The sequence below is a fragment of the Sciurus carolinensis genome, chromosome X (assembly GCF_902686445.1).
Source record: "Sciurus carolinensis chromosome X, mSciCar1.2, whole genome shotgun sequence".
NCBI lineage: Eukaryota > Metazoa > Chordata > Mammalia > Rodentia > Sciuridae > Sciurus > Sciurus carolinensis.
The window spans coordinates 85,357,805-85,376,147 of record NC_062232.1 but is presented as its reverse complement, the minus strand read 5'-3'; positions in this window follow the sequence as shown (position 1 = coordinate 85,376,147).

Genomic DNA, 18,343 nt, shown 5'->3' with positions numbered 1-18,343 from the left:
GCAGATCAAATGTGATCTTATCCTGTGTTACTGGTCCCTATGCTGGTACATGGTGATTTGCTCAGAAATCTGTCTCAGAAGCTGATTATCCATTGGCTCACAGATTAACCTGCTTTCTGAATGCACAAAGATTGGAGCAGATGGGGTTTTTTGTTTGTTTTGTTTTTTTGGTACTGGGCATTGAGTTCAGAAGCACTTAACAACCAAGCTACAGCCTCAACCCTTTTTACTTTTTTATTTTGAGGGTAGAGTCTCGCTAAATTACTGAGGCTAGTCTCCAACTTGCAATTCTCCTGCCTCAGCCTCTCATGTTGCTGGCATTACAGGCAGTGCATTACCATGCCAGCTTGAAGCAGATGCATCTAGATTCCTTCTCTGTTCTCTCTTAGCACCCTTACTTACCATTTGTTAACACTTATTATTAAATTTTGTAATTGTCTCTTTCCATTTCTGTATCCCCGACATTCTGTAAGTTCCACAAAGATGCAAACTGTGGCATACTTCTTTTTGCTTCATCTTACATGGTTGTACAAATACCCAGTTGATGAAAATAATCTAAATACCCAACAGTAAGGGATTAGATACTATGAGATGGTTTGCCACCATTACGAAAATGCGACTCTGTATTGGCATGGCATTATATCCAATATATTGTTAACTAAAATATCAAGTGGCAGAACAATATGGGATATTTCAATTCTAATATATATATATACATATGTCTCAGAGTGATCTGCCCATTGGAAAGAATTTGTAAAACTTCAAATTTCTGAAAGGTTCTACACTGTAAGAAAGCACAAACATGCAGAGAGATAAGCCTAGGATTTGAAATTGTATTTTTCTTGAAGTCTGTGATTAAAGAATAAGTGTTATGGTCTAGATATGTGGTATCTCTGAAAAGTTCATGTGTGAGACAATGCAGGAAGATTTATAGGTGAAATGACTGGGTTATGGAAGCCTTAACCTAATCAGTGAATTAATCCATTTATAGGGATTAGCTGAGTGGTAACTGAAGGCAGGTAGAGTGTGAAGGGAGGATGTAGGTCCCTGGGGGTGTGACTTTAGGGTTTATATTTTGTGGTGATGAGGAGAGCTCTCTGCTTCCTGATGTGATGTCTTGAGCTGATTTCCTCTGCCACACTCTTCTGCCACAATGCCCTGCCTTACCTCAGGCACTGAGGATTTGAGTTGGCCATCTATGGACTGAGACCTGTGGAACCATGAGCCCTAAAATAAACTTCACCTCCTATAATTGTTCTTGTCATGTCTTTTGGTCACAGAAGCAAAAAGCTGACTAAAACAACAAGTCTATACCAAATTGCTTTGAACTTATAGCACATTAAAGGTACCATAATAACAAAAATCAAAGCAGAAGATCCACCAAAAGCATGTGGGGTTTTCTAAAATACCATCACCCATATTGTGCTTGGAACTTCAAATATTACATCTTCAGGGAAATTGTAAACTGAAAATAAACTAGGTTGACTTTTTTGTTTTCTTTCATTTTGAGACAGGGTCTTACTATGTTGTGCAGGCTAGCTTCAAATTCCCAGGCTCACTGGCTCAACCTCCCAAGTAGTTAGGATTACATGCACGTGACACCAAGCTGGGCATGTATCTTGGCTTTGAATCATCTAGATTCACTAGTAAACTTTAAGATAAGAATGTAGTTTTAATATGGTAGTTCCAGACAGTAAGCACACATATGGCCTGACCACTGCAAACGAAATCTTCTATGGAGTAATATTCCATCATCCTAGGTCAAAAATTAATACAAAAAGCAATTGCTCAAGTACAATATCCACAAATCAGAAATAACCAAAGGTATAAGGAAAAAGACATTGTAAGAGGTAGTAAAGACAACAGGCAGCACAAACAGAAGCATGAGATTTGAATTACTTTATCAGATTAAGATTACTAAAGCACAATGCTTAGTGTATTTGGATAATAAAATCTAATCTTGAAGATTTCAACAGGGAACTAGAAATTAGGAAAAGTGAAAAATAAGCAAAGGGAAATTATTAGTAAACAAATTACAGAACTTAGCTGAAATTAGTAACCAAATAGATGACTTTAACAGGAATTATGCAGCTTGAAATGAAAGAACTAGAAATGGTGTTCAGAAGAAACTTATCCATAAAATTTCACAGGAAGTAAAAAAGATGAGAACTAATAGAAGGGAAGTTATAAGATGTAGTGGAAAAATCATAAGATTGAATATGTTCAACTGGACTTTCATACAAAAAAAGGATAAATGGAATTGTTCAGAAGAAATCTCCAAAAAATATAATGACTGAAGATTTTTTCAAAACTAATGAAAGACACTGATACATAGATCCAAGAATCCCAACATACCCCAAACAGAATCTATAATAGGAAACTTACACCAAATGTGCAATACAGTAATTTTCTATTATGTGTGATTTTGCTTTCTGTGTTTCCAGTTACCTATGGTTAACCATAGTCCAAAAACATTAAATGGAAAATTCCAGAAATAGTAAGTTTTAGGTTGCATGCTGTTCTGAGTAGCACAATGGAATCTCAGCCTGTCCCACTTCATCCCTTTCTCCAGCACATCCACTCTATTTATGCTACCCACCCAAGTCACTTAGTCTCAGTTATCCAATCCACTGTTATGGTATCACAGTGCTAGTGCTTGTGTTTAAGTAATCCTTGTTTTATTTAATAATGAACCTAAGGCACAAATGTAGTGATGATTGCAATTCAGATGTGCTAACGAGAAGCCATAAAATACTTCCTTTAAGTGAAAAGATAGATGGTCTCAATTTAATAAGTAAAAATTCGTATGCTGAGGTTGTTAAGATCTATGGTAAGAATTAATCTTCTATCCGTGAACTTGTGGAGAAAGAAATAGAAATTCATGCTGTTGCACCTCAAACAGCAAACATTATGGTCACAGTACATGGTAAGGTGCTTAGTTAAAACATAAGGAAAAACATTAAATTATGAGGTTTGGAACTATCCACTGTTTCAAATGTGGGTTTTGGAACATATCCTCTGAAGATGGGGTGGGGGTGACTAATGTAGTGAATTTGTAGAGAATCACAGACAAATAGAAAATTTTAAAGTAGCCAGAAAAAATAGATTACGCCTTCACAGAAACAAGTTAGACTGATTGCTAGTTTCTCAACAGTAACCATGGCATCATATACTCAAATATAGGTTGTGTCTTCCAAAGAAAAGTGCCAACCTAGACACTGACAACCAGCAAAAATACACTTTAGAAATTGAGGTGGAATAAAAACTTTTACAAATAAAAAGTAAGAGTGTTTGACAATAGCAGGTATGAAGCAAAGGATATACTAGAGAACACTTTTCAGATAAAAGGAAAATGATCTCAGATGAAAGACTGGAGAAGGAAGGAATATGAAGCAATTAAAAAGATAAATATCTACATAAATTTAAGCCAATACTTATAGAAAAATAATATCATATTGCTAACCTATGTCAACAAAAATATGAGTTAAGAGGGTGAGAGTAAAAGTATTTAAAATGCAACATCTGGGGAGCATGTAAAAGTATAAATTAATATTAGCCTTTGATAGGTCAAGACTGCATGCTTTAAAATGATTCTGAAGAAGAGAAAACAAGTCGGGAGAGGTGGTGGATGCCTGTTATCCTGGTGACTCTTGAGGCTGAGGCAGTGGGTTGAAAATTCTAGGCCAGCCTCAGCAACTTAGTAAGACTGTCTCAAAAAGGACTAGAGAGGTAACTCAGTGGTAAACTGCCCCTGGGTTCAGTCCCCAGTACCTATATGTGAAAGAAAACTAATATGGATATGGGACAAACAGAAGGAAATTGATTAAATGATTAATTTGTGCCAATTAATATCAGTAATTACATTAGTGCAAATGGTCTACATGCAAAAGATTAAAAACAAAGGTTTTTAGACTGGAAGAAAGCCCAACTATATACTACTCACAAAATACAAACCTGAGGGACTGGTGAGGTAGCTCAGTGGCAAAGAATGTGCATGCTAAGGTCCTAGGTTCAACCCTCAGTACCAAAAAAGAAAATAAAGACAAACCTGAAAGATGAAGATACATGAAGACTGAAAGTAAAGGGCTGGGGATATAGCTCAGTTGGTAGAGTGCTTGCCTCACAAGCAGAAGGCCCTGGGTTCAATCCCCAGCACTGAAAAAAAAATAGACTGAAAGTAAATATATAGAAAAATTATAACATGGAAAGACTAATCAAAAGAAAGGCATTGGAGTTATATTAATAATAAAATAGACTTTAAAGAAAACAGTATTACAAGAGTTAAGGAGTGTCACTTCATAATAATATTTAAAGATTTTCATGTATTCATTAACTTGATCTCAAAACAAAATTTTTTAAATTTCCAGAACTAAAAGGTAAATAAACAAATTTTCTATAATATTTTAATACCCTTCTCTCTGTAGCTGTTAAAAGAGACAAAAATCAGTAGGAATACAAATTAAATGAACAAAATCATCAGCAAATTTGACCTAAAGGGACACTTGAAACACTACACAATGACTGCAGTATACCCTTTTGTTTAAAGTTAGTGCAAATCATTTACCAAAATTGAATAGATTCTAGGTTATAAAATAAATCTTAACAAATTTTGAAAAACCGAATTAAGGGGATTGAGGATTTGGATGAGTGGCAGAATGCTTGCCTAGCATGTGCAAGGCCGTGAGTTTGGTCCTTGGTCCTGAAAAAAAAAAAACCCTGAAATAATATAGAGTAACTTCTTTGTCACAGTGCAATTAACCAAGAACATAATAGTAAAAGTAGTGCAATTAACCAAGAACGTAATAGTAAACGTAATTTAAAAAGTGTTTGTTTGGAATTTAAATAACAAACTTGTCCAGTGGAAAATTTTAAAATGTTTGAAATGAAGGATAATTAAAATTATATATGAAACATTAGGAGAAAAAAAGCTTGTGGATTGTAGCTGAATCATTCCTGGGGGATATTTATAACATGAAATACACATATTAGAATAGAAGAAATACTGAAAATCAATGACCCAGGCAACTAAATTTAGAATATGGAAACAGAACACAAACTATACCAAATGAATTAGAGGCAAGGAGACAGAAATCTACAGGCAGAATTTAATGAATTAGAAAACAGACTTATAATAAAATGCATCAACAAAACTAAAGTTGATTATTTAGTAAATAGTAATAAAAGCAATAAATACATAGACTGACCTGTGATAAAATGAAAATGAACAAATAATAAATGGCAGGAACAAAAATTGAAGTATCTCCTCAGAACTTACAGATTAAAAAATATATTAAGAAGAATTTTATGTCACTAATTTCAAATTTTAAATAAAATGTATGAATTTCTAATGATATATTAGAAGATCTTATAAAAATTTAAATGCAAATAATTAAAATTCTTATTTATTCTTTAAATATGAAAGAAAAAATTCATAACTTAAAATCTTCCAAGATATTTTCCACCAAGAAAATTTCAGACTCAGATAACTTCTGTAGTGAATACTTGCACACATACATCTAAGGAAGAAAACAGTATCTGTCTAACAGAATCTTTCAGCGAATTATAAAAGTGGGAATACTCCGAATGTCATTTTAAGAGTACAGTATAACCTTAACAACAGTATAACCTTAACCTAACAAGGCCATTATGGGAAAGGAAAAGTCCAGGCCAATCTTCCTTGTCAACAAAGCTGAAAAAAATCCTAAATGAGAAAGAATTTTATCATATATGAAAAGAATAATACACCTCAAACAAGTTAATGTATTCAAGAGCTGAATGATTGATATAACATTTGAAAATCCATTAATATAATTTATTATATTAAGAGAATAAAGTCTAACAGCATGATTATCTCAAAACAGGAATAGATGTAATTTACTAATAATCAGTGTGTATTCATAACATAAAGCATTATCAAATAGGAATAGATAGAGACTTCCTTGATCTATTAAAATAAATTTGTACAACATGCACAGGAAACATCAAATACAATGATGAGCACATTCTCTTTGAAATTAAGAATAAGTTAAGGAAGCCCCAGATCTTTTCAAAATATTACTGTAAGTCCTAGCCAGTAAAAGAAAAATGAAAGATGAAGGCAAGAAATCAAAAAGGAGGGAAGGAAGAACTGGAAAGGATGAGATCAAATAGTTACACACAGTCAAGATGATTTTGTAATTTAGGAAATCTATATCTATATGTATATTTTTGAATGAGGTTAAATGTTCAGGATACAATATACAAAATTCAATTTCATTTCTTTAAAAAACAGCTTGAGATATAATTCACAGTCCATCCTTTTAAAATGTGCAATTCAATAGTTTTTAGTATATCCATAAGATTATACAACCAACACCTCTATCTAATTTTAGAACATTTTTTTCTCTTCAGGAAAAGAAACTCTGTACCCCTTAACAGTGAAATCCCATTCCCTTCCACTCAGTCTCTAGCAACTACTAATGTACTTTCTATGTCTTGTATTTGCCTATGCTGGACATTTGATATAAATGGAGCATATAACAATTTTTTTAAAAAAGCAAATATTAGTTTTATCAGCACCAATTTCCAAAAGACAATATTCAAGAATTTGCTCATAGAACACAGGTGCTGGAAGGGAAAATATAATTTGTGACACAGACACCATATTCTACAGTTAATTTAGAAAAATATAAGCATTATGTATATTCATTATTATGGTCATGGGAGCAACCTGAATGAGATCCTGACTCTGCCACTTAATAATGATTTGACCTTGGGCAAGGTGCTTAATGTCTTTCTGCATCTTGGTTTCCTCAATTTATGCTGAAAACCATAACAGAATCTACCTCATAGGGTTATTATGAAAACTGACACATTTAGGTTTTTTAGAGAGTGCCCACAGGAAATAATTTTAGCTATTTTTTCAATGCCCCATAACCTATACTTTGCATGGGCAATGCCAATATCTAATAATTAAGTATAACACAAACCAATCAGGTGACAACAAAGGAGTAGTTTGTTTTCCAATAATTGGAAAAAATAAAAAGGAGACTGTAAAACCAATTTCTACAGAATATATTCTTTCTTCTTCACTTTGAGAGTCATTGAATCGTTAAATACTATTGCTGTCTTTTAAACTTTTAATTGACATATTATTGTACAAATTCATAGGATACAATTGGATGCTTTGAAAATATGTAATACACTATGTAATCAGGGTAATTAGCACATCCATCACCTCAAATGGGAAGATCAAAGAGAAAGAAATCAAACCTTATCACTTATCACTCAAGAAAACCACCAAACCACAAAGACAAAGAAAAGAATGAAGGACATACAAAATAATCAGAAAATAATTAACAAAATGACAGGAGTAAATTCTTTTTTTTACTTGTTCTTATTAGCTATACATAGTAGTAGAATGTATTTTGACATATTATACATAAATGGAGTATAACTTCGCATTTTTCTGGTTGTACATGATGTGGAATTGCACTGGATGTGCATTCATATATGCACATAGGAAAGTAATGTCCTATTCATTCTACTATCTTTCCTTTTCCAATTCCCCCTCCCTTCCCTTCATTCCCCCTTGTCTAATCAAAAGTACTTCTATTCTTTCCTATCTCCCCCCCCCCCCCCCCCCCCGCCTTATTGTGAGTTAGCATCTGCATATCAGAGAGAATATTCAGCCTTTGTTTTTTTGGGACCAGCTTATTTCACTTAGCATGATAGTCTCCATTCTCATCCATTTACCCACAAATGCCAAAATTTCATCCTTCTTTATGACTGAGTAGTAATTCATTGTGTATATACCACATTTTCTTTATCCATTTGTTGAAGGACATCTAGGCTGATTCCATAGTTTAGCTATTGTGAACTGAGCTGCTATAAACACTGATGTGGTTGTGTCACTGTAGTATGCTGATTTTAAGTCCTTTGGGTATAAACTGAGGAGTGGGAAAACTGGGTCAAATGGTGTTTCCATTGCAAATTTTCTCAGGAATCACCATACTTCTTTCCAGAGTGGTTACACAATTTGCAGTCCCACCAGCAATGTATGAGTGTCCCTTTTTCCCCACATCCTCGCCAGTATTTATTGTTACTTGTATTCTTGATCACTGATTGCCATTCTGACTGGAGTGAGATGAAATCTCAGTGTAGTTTTAATTTGCTTTTCTCTAACTGCTAGAGATGTTGAACATTTTTCATACATTTATTGGCCGATCATATTTCCTCTTCTGTGAAGTGCCTGTTCAGTTGTTTTCCCCATTTATTAATTGGGTTATTTGTGTTTTTTGGTGTTAAGTTTTTTGAGTTCTTTATATATCCTGGAGATTAATATTCTATCTGAGGTGTGGGTGACAAAGATTTTTTTCCCATTTTCTATGCTCTCTCTTCACCAGAGTAAGTTCTTACAAGATAATAATAACCTTGAATTGAATGTAAAGGAATTAAGTTCCCCAATTAAAAGATAGAAACCATATGAATGGATTTAAAAAAGAAAAAAACGTAGACCAAATTATTTGCTGCCTAACAAGAAACTCATCTCACTGGAAAAGACACACAAAGACTGAACGTAAACAGATGTAAATAGATATTCTATGAAAACAGAAACCAAATGTAAGCAGGAGTGTCTATACTTATATCAGATGAAATAGAGTTTAGGTCAAAATTGTAAAAGAGACAAAAGTGAAATGGAAAAGATAGAAATTCCGCAAGAGAATATAACCATTGTTAAATATATATGTGCCCAACACTGGAGCACCTAAATACATAAAGCAATATTTTTAGATGTAAAGGGAGAGTTATATTTTAACACAATAAAAAAGGGGACTTCAACACCCCACTTTCAACAATGGACAGATCATCCAGAGAGAAAATCAACAAAAAAATTGGAACTAAATCACACTATAGACCAAATGGACCTAGCAGACAATTACAGATCACTTCATCCCACAGCTGCAGAATATATATTCTCTTCATTTACACAAGGAATATTCTCCAGGATAGATCAATTGCATTTCTTAATCAGCAAAGAAAATTGCAAAATAGAAGTTTTAAATTCAGTACATGATATTTGAAATTCCTATGCTAAAAAATGTTACTGAGAAAAATAGAATGCCTAAGTAAATGGAATACATACCATGGTGATGGATTGGATGACTCAATGTTAAGAATATGGTATTTTCTACTAATTAATCATATCTTTAATACAATCCTAAACAAAACTCTTCCTTCCTACTCTCCTTTCCTCCTTTCTTTCTTTTGTGGACCTTGATAAGCTGTTTCTAAAGTTTATATAAAAATTCAAAAGGTTAAGAATAGCCTAAACATTACTGAAAAAATCTAGGAATACTTCATTCATTAATTATGAATATTAATATAAAGTATAAATATCAGTACATATTATTAAGTCCTACTAATTTAGTGTAACATTAATTCAAAGATAGCCAAAGAGACAAATGGAATCAAATAGATACCAGAAACAGAATTATGCATAGATCTTTGACTTATAATAAAAGTGCTTATTAAGCATTGGGGAGGAGGATAACTATTTAATAAACGATGCTGAGTAAATTACATTCTGATATGGAAAATATAAATCTTGACTCCTATCTCACATCACAATGTGGTTAAGTTTATGTGTTAACTAGACTGGGCTAGAGGGTACTCAGAAACTCATGCATACACTATTCAGAGGTATTTCTAAATAAGTATTTGAATCACTAATATGAGTAAAATAGATTGTCCTCTTTAATTTGGGTGAATCTCAGCCAATCAATTAAAGATGGGAATAGAATACAAAACCTGAATTAGAGGGGTCTTCTTGATTAATTGCTTGAGCTGAGAACTTAGACCATGGCTTTCCCAAATCTCCAGTTTTCTGAATGTATGTATTTAGAGAGAGAGAGACAATGCCAATACAATACACAAAAACCAACTTCTGGTCAATCATACATACATGAACCTTCTAGAAAAAATATAAAAGTCTCCTTGATTATGAGGTAGGAACAGACTTTTTGAACTGGACACAAATGTGCTCATTGTAACAGAAAAATTGGGAACTCTTGACTTTACTGAGGTAAGACTTTCCATTAGTCAAATGACACCATTGAGAGAGTAAAAAATATGCTCCAGAGTGGGTGAACTATTTGCAATAAATTTCACTGACAAAGAGCTCAGATACAAAATATATACATTGAAAAACTGCTGTAAAGCAATGTGGAAAGATATATAAGCCAATAATGGGACAAAAACAATATGAGAATAATAGAATCACCTCATAAAAGAGGATATCTAGTCAAACATGGTGGTATACACCTCGAATCCCAGCTACTCTATAGGCTGAGGCAGGAGGATCACAATTTCAAGGCCAACCTGGGTAATGTAGTGAGATTCTGTCTCAAAGTAAAAAATAAAAAGTACTGGGGGATGTAGCTCAGTGGTACAGCACCCCATTACCCTCCCCAAAAATGAAGATACTGACCTGGGGTTGTAGCTCAGTGGTAAAGAGCTTGCCTAGGACATGTGAGGCACTGGCTTTGATGCTCAACATAACATAAAAACAAACAAACAAATAAAATAAAGATATGGTGTCCATCTACAACTAAAAAAATTTTAAATGAGATACTCAAATCATCAGAAATATATGAATGTATGCTCAACTTCATTAGTCATCTGCGGGGGCATCCGGAATTCCATCCAGTGCTTGACAAAGATCCTCTGGAGGATGTTTGCAAAGGCTCATCCTAAAAGGAATTGCTGGATGTTTTGCTCCGGAGCATGGTGTTTTTTCTGCTGTGTTTTTCTGATTATATATAACTCATTTCAGTCTGAACGGATTGCTTAAGGGGATGAGGGGAATACAACAAAAATTCCAGAAAATATTACCTACAATCTGAAAAACAATGGGTCTTTACCACTAACAAAGTCAAAAATAATTTTGCAACCATGCAATGAGTCCCTGAAAGCCTCTGGAGAAAATAATTAGAGATCTGCCTTTGTCTCCAACAGGCTGGTTAAATTCTAACGATGGTTTTGTTTATGTGTGGTGGTAGGATAAAAGAATAAGGTTTCACAACATTCCTTCCTTCCTACAAAGAATAGGTCACCCCTATAATAAACGTTGGTGCACAATGCCCTGCTCTGGAAAAAAGAGCTACGTAAGACAAGGTAATCTATTCAGTAAAAAAACTTGGCCACGAGAACCACTGGGACCGCTGCCCTCCTGTAGCCCTTAACTCAGCAATTTAGCTATTAACCAGATGGACCTAGTAGAGATGGTCACATGAGATTACTTGTCTATCGCTTTAACCGCGAGAATAATAAGATAGTCTTAGGTCACATAGAGTTTAGATATTAAGGAAATAAACATTGTATTAGCTCATTGACGTAGTTAGATATTCTTAAAACAATTGTGATTAGGTAAGGATAATCTGTAAGGTTGCTGTTTTCTGCCTATGCTTTGGAAACTTATTTAATATTAACCACAGGACTGCCATTATAACCTGAAGAAAAATGTATATAAACCCAGCCTTCCCCAGAATAAAGTGGGATTGATTGCACCAGAACTAGAGTCTGTGTCTTTCATTCTCCATCCATCGCCGAAGCTGTCTCCCCACGCCCCGTTTACCTGTGTGGAACCCATGGACTCCTGCTAGGGCTGGACCCCGGCAGTCATCAATGAAATGAAAATAACAGATGATAACAAGTGATGGTGAAAATATAGAAAAGTGAGAACTCTTGTTACTACAATGAGTGTGTAAATTGATAAAACCACTTTGGAAAAGTTTGGTGTCATCTATTAAATTGAATATGTAACTCCACTCATAAATAGCTACTTAATGAAAATGGGGTGCACACATAAACTGAAATATATAAACAAGAATGTTCATATCAGCATTATTTATATTTAAAACTGGATATAAACCAAATGTGTCCATAAAGAGTAAATTAATATCATAAACTGTGATGTTTATTAACAGTACACTACACATCAATGAAAATAACATAATATCTTAACATAAAACATGAACTAATATCATAAACTTAGCATTTTAGCTTGGGCTGCTATAACAAAATACTATAGACTTGAAACAACCAAGATTAATTTCTCATAGTTTTGAAAGCTGGGAAATCCAAGATCAAGAGGCTAACAGATTTGGTACCTGGGGAGAGCCTACTTCCTTATGGAGGACACTTTTTTTACTGTAACTTCATGTGGCAGAAGGTTAAGGGATCTCTCTGGGGTCTGTTTTTTTAAATAAGGGCACTAATCCCACTCATGGAGGCTTTGTTTTCATGACCTAATCACCTCCCAAAGGCCTCTGCTGCCTAACACTATCACCTTGGAAATTAGGAGTTCAGCATATGATTTGGAGAGGGCATAAAGATTTTGTCCAATTCACATGCTATTTAATGAAATATGCCAGTCATAAAATTACATGCCATATAATTCCACTTACATGAAGTTAACTAACAGATAAAACTAAACTCTACTGCCTAGGTCATAAAATATAAAGAAAACTAAGGAAATGATTAACATAAAATTCAAGATCATTATTTTCTCTAGTGGGGAGGGAGGTTGGAATGATTGAGAGAGGATATCAGTAGTATTTCTGGGGTGCTAATGGTATTCTATTTCTTGATATGAGTGGTGTTAATCCAGGTTTTCATTATATAATAAATAATTTAGCTCCATATTTATGTGTGTGACTTTGAATGTATGTCTTCATTATAAAATGTTAAAATTGCAGAACTATAAGGAGAAACAAATCCACAACCACTATGAGACATTAACATATTCCTATCAATAATTGATAGAATAAAGCTGGGTGTAGTAGTATACATCTGTAATCCCAGCTACTAGAGAAGCTGAGGTAGGAGGATTGCATGTTACTGGTTAACCTGGGCAAAATTAGCAGGACATTGTCTCAAAAATAATATTAAAAATGGATGGGGATGTAGCTCAGTGGTGGTGCACTTGCCTAGCATGTGCAAGGCCCTGGCCTCAATCCCTAGTACCACCAATAATAAAACAAAACAAGCAGATAGAATAATTGAAATGAAAAAGATTGAAGCAATTCAAGTAACAAACTTTCCTAAGGACATACATAGAACCTTGTAGAAATGGGATTGGAACTTGGTCTGACTCAATAATCCATGATATTAGACAGCTTGCTTGCTATTCCTTTTATCTGCATTACTACATTTCATATATCTGCATTACCAAGGATAAGAACTACAGCAGTATTCTCACCCTAAACCATATAAGCAAGAAAAGAATAGAGTGAAATATGTAAAGTTTTGAAAGAAAATAAATCAACCTAAAATTCTATACCTGGCAAAATTGTCTTTCAAAAGTGAAGAGGAAATAAAGACTTTGTCAGCCAAACAAAAACTGATGAAATTCAATACCAAAAAACCTGCCCTTCAAGAAATGTTAAAAATATTTTTCTTTGGGCAGAAGGAAAAGAATATTGGTCAATGATTAGGTCTACATAAAATGTGAAAGAGTACTGGAAATGGAGTAAATGAAAGCAAAATGACATTTGTTTTTCTTATTATTATTTGATATAAAAGACAACTGTCTAAAGAAAAGATTGCAACAATGTATTGAGTGATTATAGAGTATGAAAAAGTGAAAAGAATGACAAGTACTCTATATTAAGGCACCTATACTACATACAGATTAAGCAGAAGATATTATTTAAAAATGGACTTAGTTAAAAAATAATGTTAGTTTAAAATTAACTATTAATTCGTTTTAAAAATTAACTGAGCCAGGCACAGTGGCACACACCTGTAATCCCAGTGGCTCAGGAGGCTAAGGCAGGAGGATCAAAGCTAGCCTCAGACAGTGTGATATCCTGTTTCAGGGTGTCCTGGACCTACTTTCCATGTGAAAGGGTACAGGTGGATACGACAGGGAATGGCCCTCTGTGAACCCAGCTCTCCTCTATAAAATGAGGTCAAGAATGCTCAGCCACAACATTAATGGGTTCTTCAGTGATGACACATGGGAGAACCCCATAGATCTGTGCTTTTTGTGGAATCTTAGATGCCTGTATTGGCTGGGCATGGTGGCGCATGCCTGTAATCCCAGCTACTCATGAGGCTGAGGCAGAAGGATCACGAGTTCAAAGTCAGCCTCAGCAAAAGTAAGGTGCTAAGCAACTCAGTGAGAACCTGTTTCTAAATAAGATACAAAATAGGGCTGGGGATGTAGCTTAGTGGTCGAGTGACCCTGAGTTCAATCCCTAGCACTCCTCTCCCAAAATACTCAGTTAAATCCAGAGAGGACGAAGAAACATTTGTTAACAAACAGAAAAAAGTTATAAACATGGTTGATATTAAACCAAATATGTTAAGAACCACTTTCAATGTGAATGGTCTAGATATACCAATTAAAACCAGAATAGTCAGTGTGGATACAAAATAAACAAGATCCAAGGGATGGTGGGGTGTGTAGTTCAGTGGTAAAGCACTTGCCTAGTATGTGTGAGGTTCTGGGTTTGATCACAGTACTGAAAACAAAGAAACAGCTACATGTTGTCTATAAGAAGCCCACTTTAAATATAATAGTTGGAGGTTAAACATAAAGTAATGGAGAAAGATATTCCATACTACACTAATCAAAAGAAAACTGGAGTACCTATACAATATTAGATGGGTTAAAGGGATACTACATAATAATGAGATTAATTCTCCAACAACACATCATAATCTTAAACATGTATACACCTAATAGAGTGTCAAAATATGTGAGGCAAAAACTGATAGAACTGAAAAAAGATATACACAAATCCATTATTAGAGTTGACGACTTCAACACCCCTTGTCAGTAGCTGATAGATTAAGTAGGCAGAAAATCAATAAGGATATAGTTGATCTGAACAGTGCTATCAATCAAGTTGATCTAACTGACCCTTGGCCTAATTCATAGGATATTCCATTCAACAGAAGAACACTGCTCCCCCCATGAAGCTTACATTGAACATTCACCACTAAGAGATACCATGATCTAGGCCCTAAAATACACCTTAAGAAATTTAAAAGAATGGAAATCAAGAAAATATGCTCTCAATGGAATTAAACTAAAAATCAATAACATTTAATGTCTGGAAATGAAACTAAGTTCTATGTAGTATGAGTGAAAGAAGAATTCCCAAGAGAAATATAAGTATATTCTGAACTAAATTAAAATGTATCAAATTTGTGGGATGTAACAAAAGCAGCACTTATAGGATAATTTCTGGTTTAAATGAATATATAAGAAAAGAAGGATATAAAATCAATAACCTAAGCTTTCACCTTAGGAAAATATAGTTAGAAGAGTAATATAAGGTATAATAACAGAGAAATCAATGCAATTGCATATAGGGAAACAATAGAGGAAAGCAATGAAACCAAAAACTGGTTCTTTAAAAAGATTAGTAAAATCAATATATCTCTTCCCAGGCAGTTCAAGAAAAAAGAAAGAAGATCCAAAAAACCACATTAGAAAGAAAAAGTGGAGTTATCACTACTGATTCCATGAATATTAAGAAGATAATGAAGGAATACTATGAACAATTCTATGCCTATACATTTGTTAACATATATGAAGTGCGCCAATTCCTTGAAAGGCACAGATTACCGAAACTCACAAAAGGATAAGTAAACAACCTGAATAGACTAGTATCTATCAAATAAATTCAATTAATAATTAATAACCCTCCAGGGACTCAGGTTGTGGCTCAGTGGTAAAGTGCTTGCCAGGCATGTGTGAGGCACTGGGTTTGATCCTCAGCACCACATATAAATAAATAAATAAATAAATTAATTAATTAATTAAAGGCCCATCAACATCTAAAGATATATAAAAAATAATTAATAACCTTCCAAAATAGAAATTGCTGGGACCATAAGATTTCATCAGTGAAATCTACCAAACATTTAAGGATTAAATAATACCAATTCTCCACAATTTCTTACATAAAATAAAAGCAGAAAGAACATTTATAGACCCATTCTGTGAGGCAAGCATTACTGTAATTCCCATACCAGATTAATAACATTACAACAAAAGGAAAACTACAGACAAATCTCTCCCATGAAAACAGATGTAGAAATCCTCAACAAAATACTGTCAACTCAAATGTGTAAGAATTACACAGGCATTTGTAGATCAAGCAATATGATCCACCATACTCATAGAGTAAAAGATCAAGAAAAGATATGACCATATCACTTGATGCAGACAAAGTGTTTGACAAAGTCCAATACGGGTTCATGATAATAGCATTCAAAATAGAATTAGAGAGGAGGTTCTTCAATGTGATAAAAAACAACTCCAAAAAACCATGCCTAACATCAGAATTAATTGTGAGAAAGTGATACTCTTCAACCTAAAATTGGGTATAAGAAAGACATTGATGTCCTATCTCATTGCTCCAATTAAACATAATACTGGAAGTCCTAGCTAGTGTAATAAGAAAAACTGAAATAAAACATACATAAATTGATCAGAAGGAAATAGAACTGTTTCTATTTGCTCATGACAGAATTGTCTATGTATAAAATGCCAAAGAACTGACAAAATCCTGGCTGCAAGGTCCCAGGATAAAGGTTAATATACAAAAGTCAATTGCTTTCCTATATACTAGCAATAAAAGAGTTGGAATTTAAAATTTTTAAATATCATTTATGAGTGTGGTGTCTCACATATGTAACCCCATCTATTCAGGAAGGAGGATCCCAGACTGGGCCAGACTGGGCAACTTGGAAAGATCCTGCTTCAAAATAATAAAAACTAAAAGGGTTGGGATGTAGCTCAGTGGTAGAGAGCATTCCTAGCACATGTGAGGCCCTGGGTTCAATCTCCAATACTGCAATGAACAAACAAAGACCATTTATAATAGCACCTCACAAATGTAGAATGTGACAAAAGAATCTAAATTACTTATGAATGTATGTAACAATCTCACTTAAAGGAAATGGGAAATAAGGTGCTGACATGTTAAATTTGGAAAAGGCGAAAGGAACTGTACATATCACTTTATTCTAGGTTGTAAAGTTGTTTCCCTTATGGAACCTATTATACATGTATACTGAAATTGAATAATTAACAAAATACATATCAACAATGGGAGACAGGATTCTTGCATTAGACTGGAAGGTTAAAGATAAGGGGAGGTGGGGCTGGGGATATAGCTCAGTTGGTAGAGTGCTTGCCTTGTAAGCACAAGTCCCTGGGTTCAATCTCCCGCAACACACACACACACACACACACACACACACACACAAAGATAAGGGGAGGGTAGTATGATCCATGTAATTATGGATTGCTGTAGACACCACTATAAACTCATATTTAGATTTATATAAACACAGATGGTTATGTAGAGAAATATTTAAAAATTTGTTTATTTTCTGTGTAAATATAATGGTATATATACACATGGATACCTATATGGGTTATTATATACACATATATCTGCTTGTTCTGTTAACATAAAGAGCCTAGAAGCAATGCTATTCCTACAGCAATGATGATGCCTCGTGCTCAGATCTTGCTCTCTTTCTTTTCTTTCTGTAATGGGAAGTGAACCCAGGGGTAATCTATCACTTGCTATTCTTTGAGATGGGGGGTCCCCTTAAGTTGTCCAGTCTGGCATTGAACTTGTGATCCTCCTGCCTCAGCCTTCTGAGTAGTTGGGATAGCAAGCATGCATCATGGTGCTTGGTTTAGATCTTGCTTTTTAAATACCATTCTGCAACAAAAGTTACCAGGGCTCCTTGGGAAAATGACTGATTCTAGGAACAGGGCAGAAAATACACAAGGCTGGAACATCTTTCAGTGCCAGAAAATAATTAAGTACTAAACACACACACATACACACACACACACACACAACAATGATGGAACTATGTCAAATGAATACAAGAGCCAACTGAAAGACCTCCCAATGGAAAGCAGGAACTATTTGAGCAAGAAAATATGTGAAATAAAAATCATTATAATTAAAATGATACAATAAATATTTACGCATCTATACTGATATAACCTGAATAGATAAATAAATGAAGAAGTGTCAAATATACTGTGCATTAGAATTACAAATGATTTTTGTAGATACTGTCATCAAGGAAGTGGAGCATAATGTTCCAGTGCTTAAGGGTATGCTGCCAATAGTGACTATTCCAAAGAGCAGTTTGGAAAGGGAGAGATTAAATAGCAATTTTGCCAAGGAGAAAACTGACAAGTCCTATCTCAGCCCGGTGAACAAGTTTAACATCAACAGTGGTAAATAATATTGACTAGTTTGTGCCCTTTACATAATGGAATGAGAACGACATTTTCACCTCTGTGATTTTCTTC